The following is a 6304-nucleotide window of genomic DNA, read 5'->3' as shown; positions in this document are numbered from 1 at the left end:
AAACAGGTTCATTTACCAGGCTATTGAGCTACAGATGAAAATCTTATGAATTATAAATAGTGAGGGAGTCAAGAATATCCTGATAAAAAGAATTTCTCTTTGTAGACAAACATGAAGAGTTTTTATATCTTTATTGAAAGAAATTCACCTTTATGATTATGTAAAATGAGGTCTATAAAAATGATATGGATAAGGCATTACACAAAGACCTCTTTTTTTAAATCAAAATTCTTGAAACCCAATACAGACCTGTACAGGCAAATTTCCAGGCCTTTTCCAGCCTTTTCTGCTACCAGATAACGGTGCGGTGGTAGAAACTCGATCTTTGCTTGAATTTTAAAACTCAATCCTAATTTTTGTACATGAGCCATGAGAATCATGACAAAGATTAGATGTCCTAGGCCCGTATTAACAGAAAAAGCCCATTCTGAGGTTAATTCTTTGTGTTTTAATAGTTTCCAACTAATTAAACAGAGCCTGGGTTGATTATTTTGTTCTTGGAACTGAGTTCAAACTCAATCTTTGAAATAAAAACAGTGTAGCAGATCAAAACCCTGGAAATTTGCATGCCAATACAACACAAGAAATAAAAGCTTTCTTCATACGAATTTACTCAGAAACCAATTGATTCTTTTGAAAAATATAATTTTGTTTTAATAAACTGGCAGAATTTTCTTGACATACATTATAATTCTTAAAAGCTGTCTTATAGTTATGAGGGGTAACAGCTGAAGTCCAGACATGCCGCAGTAATAAAAGCATACTTGTACATTACCATATGAAACAAAGGAAAATTAGACAAAGATCAAATAATTTTACCCTTGACTGCAAAATGCAATTACTAGCAAGTTGTATAGTTATGTACACAGTGAAGGGGTAGAGAGGTCTACAATAAAAACGAAAGTGGCCTCTCTTACTGATTGCTTCCCGGTGCTCCTTCGGAGACTGTTATAAAATTTCCACCAATGAGATTGCACGGCCCTCTCAGTTCCTTGCACAACGGGCAGCTGTAAAATCCACCATTCATATATATTTGTTTCAATCCGTGATCCTAAGGTGTAGACTATTTCTCATCTTCAATTCTCAGAAGAAGGCGGAAATTTGATGCGAGAGTCAGATTGTCAACAAAGTGCCGTAAAAATCATTAATAAAAGAAGAACTTGAAATTTTAAATATTTTCATTTAGAAGAATTGGTACATAAAGTGAAACATAGAAAAGTTTCATTTGTCATTGCTTTAATCGGAACGGGGGATTTGGAAAATTTTCTATGTTTGTTTTTTTGCACAAACCCCTGTAACTATGGGTGAGCACACTGTTGCTAAGATGTTGGCTTGAAATCGAAAGTGAAATCATTGAAAACGAAAGTAAAATTGGTTCGCACTCCAAATCCCATAACCTTGCAATATAGGAGTTTAAGTCTAGACTGCCTATGGAAAACCCTGCCAATACTCAAGCTAATATAATACTTATTTCTATTTCCTATTCCATTGGAAAGAAGAATAGAAAGATAAACTTAAATTTTGATGGGTCATTTATTAAATTCGGTTCATTAGATTGAAAGTTATGCTCAATTGAATAAAAAAGTTACTTTCTGAAAGTGCTCAACAACGTTAAAAATCGACCTATCAAATCAAACAGAAGCAAAATTACATGATGCATCAGTATTTTCGTTTCAGTCATTTAATAAAAATGATAATTAGCTGCCTAAATGACCTTTTGTTGTATAAAGAAAGGTTGAATTACAATAAAAGAAAGAACTCCGTCGAAAAAAGCCAAAAATTATGGTATAATTCATAAAAATACATCAAATAATGGGTTTCGTGGTATATCCAGGCTTACATAGACTTTATCCGGTCTGGAACCTAAAATCTAAGGAAAATCTTGGTAAAAGTAAATTAAAATGATTTTGATGAATATCTTAAATCCTTTCGACACATCATTTTCAAAATTTATGTGTTTAATTATTGTAAAATGCTCTTAATTATGTAAAGCCTATTGCAACTACCAATTTTAAAATAAAATAGGTAAAATTTGATAGGTCGATTTTTAACGTTTTCGGGCACTTTCAGAAAGTAACTTTTTTATTCAATTGAGCATAACTTTTGATCTATTGAACCGAATTTAATAAATAGCCCATCAAAATTTAAGTTTATCATTATTCTTTCAAATGGAATAGGAATGGTTCTTTAAAAGTTTTGAGATTTCGAGAAAATCAGTTTCAAAGAGAGAAACAATTTTGTGGCGCACCCGGTATTTCTTTCCATTTATTTGCATAAGCCTAAAAAAGCTAACATCGCAAATAGCAGATTTAAAGGACATTACATGGGAAGATTTGCAGCGTTATCCCATGCTAATGCGAGAGAATGTTACAGTGCAAATTTGAACAAACTTATTCATAGGTAATAGTAGCTGATTTCCTGCTTGTTTTACTTGCATCCACTGAAGTGTGTTAATTAGTAATGAAATACACTGTCGTGTTCGCCTAAAGGAGTATTCAACAACCATGTGGTCTAATGTCAACCCTCATATACATATATTCAGACACCCTTTTTATAATTATTCAATATGAAGACATCCTAACTAGCAAAATGTCTATTACCTACCGTGAAGTTGGGTAACTTGCGTCAGTGGAGGGAAACTTGCATACCATCAAATGACTGACCAATAAACCCAGCAAAATTTTAAAACAAATGAACTACATAGCTTTGCTCACAGGTCAACTCTACGATTTTTGTTTTGATTTAACTGTTTATTTTAATGACCAGCCAGGTCATTCATTTGAGGGCTATCTATACTATGCATGTTAGCCGCCACACTCTGATGCAAGTTACCCGATCTCACGGTAAATACATATACCCAGACAGTGTCAATCGAGCGAATTGAACGCTGAATCAATTGAATGCAATTGAACACAATCAAATAATTGCAATTCGATTGTTGAACGCAATTGAATCGCAATCAAATATTACCCAGGACTTGCTGTTCCATTGCTTCGATTACGTTCGATTGTATTCCATTACGTCCAATTGATTCAATTGTATTAGATCTTATTCACTTTGGTATGGTATGGTACGTAATTTTATCTGGCACCCAGATGGTGAAATTTTCATCTGACACGCTAAAGCTCTGAAGGTCGAGAAAATTTTCAACATCTGGAACGTTTATATTACAGAATTTTGTAACCCAGCCCTCGTTTTCGGGGATTGGCGAGACCAACCGAAAAATTTCTACGTTTACGGGCAAGAAGGGCTGTTGAACCCGACTGAGGATGCGGCACATCAAAAGGCCGACTATCATTCCTCTCCGATGGGAAATTGGCCCGCTCCTTTAGAGCTTTTGCGTGGGCGACCGCCAATCAGCCACCGGAATATCAGATAATGGTACATACTTAAGGGCTTGGATGGCCCTGCCGGTGCACCCGACAGTCGGGTGCTGTCAGGTGTTTTGTCGGGTGCTAAATTTCTAAATTTGTGAAAACACCCGACAATAGCACACCCAACAGTCGGGTGCTAAAATTCCTAACTTTGTTACATGTCGGGTGCTGTTAAAAGCGCCCAAGATGTAGCACCTGAAAAAGTGCACCCAAATGTTGGGTGTTTAAATTTCCAACTTAGAACACCCGACAACAGCGCCCGACTGTCGGGTGCACCGGCAGGGTCGTGGGCTCAGCCGTCCACGCTAAAAAGCCCTAATGACAAAGTGATCCAATTTAATTTATTTGCAATCAAACTCATCGAACATAATTGTAATCAAACAAATTCGAAGATTAATCCAATGTAATTGACAATCAACCGAACCAATCTAACCTTACTCGAACGTAATCGAACACAATCAAATATCACCCAGGAATCGGCCATTCGATTGAGATTCGATTACGTTGGACAATCGAATCGCAATTATTTGATCGCGTTCGATTACGTTCCATTGGTTTGATTGCGATTTTTGTTCGAAGTTGTTCGATCGACATCGTCTGTGGATATACATTGAAACAAAAAACAAGAAGGGAGTATCGACATTAAACCAACTAACAGTACACCTTTTTGCACTAGAATATACAGACAGTTTTAGGTAAGTGTGTCTCCCCTTGATACGACACTACTATCTACCGTGAGATTTGGGTAACTTGTATCAGTGGAGGCTAACATGCATAGCCCTAATGAAAGACCTGGCTAGTCATTAAAATACAAAGTTAAATCAAAACAAAAATGGTAGAGTAAAGATGCGAGCGGAGCTGCGCAGTTGTATTTTAATGACCAGCCAGGTCATTCATTTGAGGGCTATGCATGTTACCCTCCACTGATGCAAGTTACCCAATCTCACGGTAACTACACAGGGGTCATATTTGAAAAGGTTGTGTTGTCTGTCAAACAAACACAGACAACAGCAAATAAATTGACAAACTTTTCTAGGAAAAACTAACTTTGCATGTTGACAAACAGCAAACAGAAAACAAATTAAACAGAGAGGCCTTGTGGCTTGTGTGATGATTCTGCTGTGAGGAGACAAGAAGGAGGTCCAGCAGCAGGATGGGCCAGGCTGATATGCATATGGCTGGCTGACAGGAGAATGAAACCCAAAATGCAAATACAATATACCAGATAGATCATAAATCGCATGAATTTCCCAAAGAACTAGACTTTATACTTAAATTAGTTTGGGATGCAAATCAAAATAAGTTATTCTCTATATGTACCTGACATTTTATTCTTGGCCTGGGAGAATCCGGAAATCCAGCTTTGACTACCTCGACAAAAAAGCCCCCTCCCCTGGTTCGTTCTGAAAAAGTAAACAAACGATGCTCCGCAGGTTCTTGCTAGCCGTGATGGGCGGTTGCATTTTGGCGTTTACGTTTAGGAGGGCGTTTTGTGAACACACTTTTTTTTTGTAAGTATAACGTTTATCTTTTGGTTTATAAGCATACTTAGGCTCAAATTCGGTAAAAAATAAGCATATAATGCTGATAATGCAAAAAAAATCTAAAGACCTAAAGAAAATCAACAAATCGAAGTCTAACTATAAAAATGAGCATAAATTAAGACTGAAAATGAGCATATTGAGCCTCGACCCGATTTTCCCGTATGCTTATAAAAAAGACTGTATGATTATACTTCTGTTGCTGACCCACACCATGCGTTTAAAAATAATAAGACGAATAAGATGCATCCCAATGAAAAGACGAAGCTAACGTTATTTCATCAGTTTCATCATCACCATCAGAACGTTTTCCGCTCGTTACATGGTTTTGAAAAAATTTTTGCACTGAGATTTTTAGTTTCCTTGTTTAAAATATGCTTTATTAAAGAGAACACACGAAATAGTTTTTAAAAGAAATTAAATTTCAATCATAAATCTCTTCATCTGATAAGTTCGACATTATCTAAAACCGTCCATGCTTGTGTAGGACATGTGAAGTGAAACGTGAATTTTGGTAGTTTTAAATTAATTGACCTACTCTCGGGTACCTAATAGCCGGGGGGGGGGGGGGGACGCTAATTAATTTTTCAAAAATTTTCCACTCAGGACATTCTTATTCCAAACTCGCCCCCCCCCCCGCTTATTGATTTTTTTGAAAGTTCCCTCTTTTGCCCTAATTCTGCTGTATCAGCCTCCTTTTCGAACATTTTCCACCCAGGACATTTTAATTCCAGCCCCCCCCCCGCTTATTAAATTTTGAGATTTTCTCCAACCCCCCTGCTTATTCCAAACCCCCCGGCTATTAGGTACCCAAGAGTATTCTCTTGAGAAGACATTTACCAGAGACGAACTTGGCAAACACCAAAACGAGAAGGTAACTCTTACCTTCAAAGAACTATTTTAGCGGTTAACCGAAATTTTCCAAAATTAAATTTAAAAAGAAAGCTGCCTCACCGAATTAAGTTCGGCTCAAAATTTACCTTTTTTGTCGAAAAGAAGCAATTTATCCCGTCTTTCGCTCGTTTTCGCAGCTCGTAAAGAAAAGCTTTATTAAGTTTAGTTCAACCAGACTTTATTTTTTGAGGTATAAATTTTTCATTTTCAAAACATAAACTATCTAAAGTAAGTAAAGAAATAAAAAATCTATGAAATTCAGAAAGAATATCTTATCATCATTTGGAGTATAAAGTTTTTAAGGTGTAAATTGCTTTAGTTATCGCAAACAAAGGGAGTGGTTAATATATTCATGTAATCTTTAGTCCCGCTTTAACTTAAATCAAGGCGGACGTTCGACAAAGTCAAATGATGATTTGTAATACTTGAACATTTAATTCTTATCATCTTAAAAATTATTTAAGCTTGAAGGTCAAAAGAAAGAATTGTTGGTCG

This window comes from Clytia hemisphaerica, unplaced genomic scaffold (assembly GCF_902728285.1).
Source record: "Clytia hemisphaerica strain Z4C2 unplaced genomic scaffold, Clytia hemisphaerica genome assembly, whole genome shotgun sequence".
Classification (NCBI taxonomy): Eukaryota; Metazoa; Cnidaria; class Hydrozoa; order Leptothecata; family Clytiidae; genus Clytia; species Clytia hemisphaerica.
Note: the sequence above shows the minus strand (reverse complement) of the source record.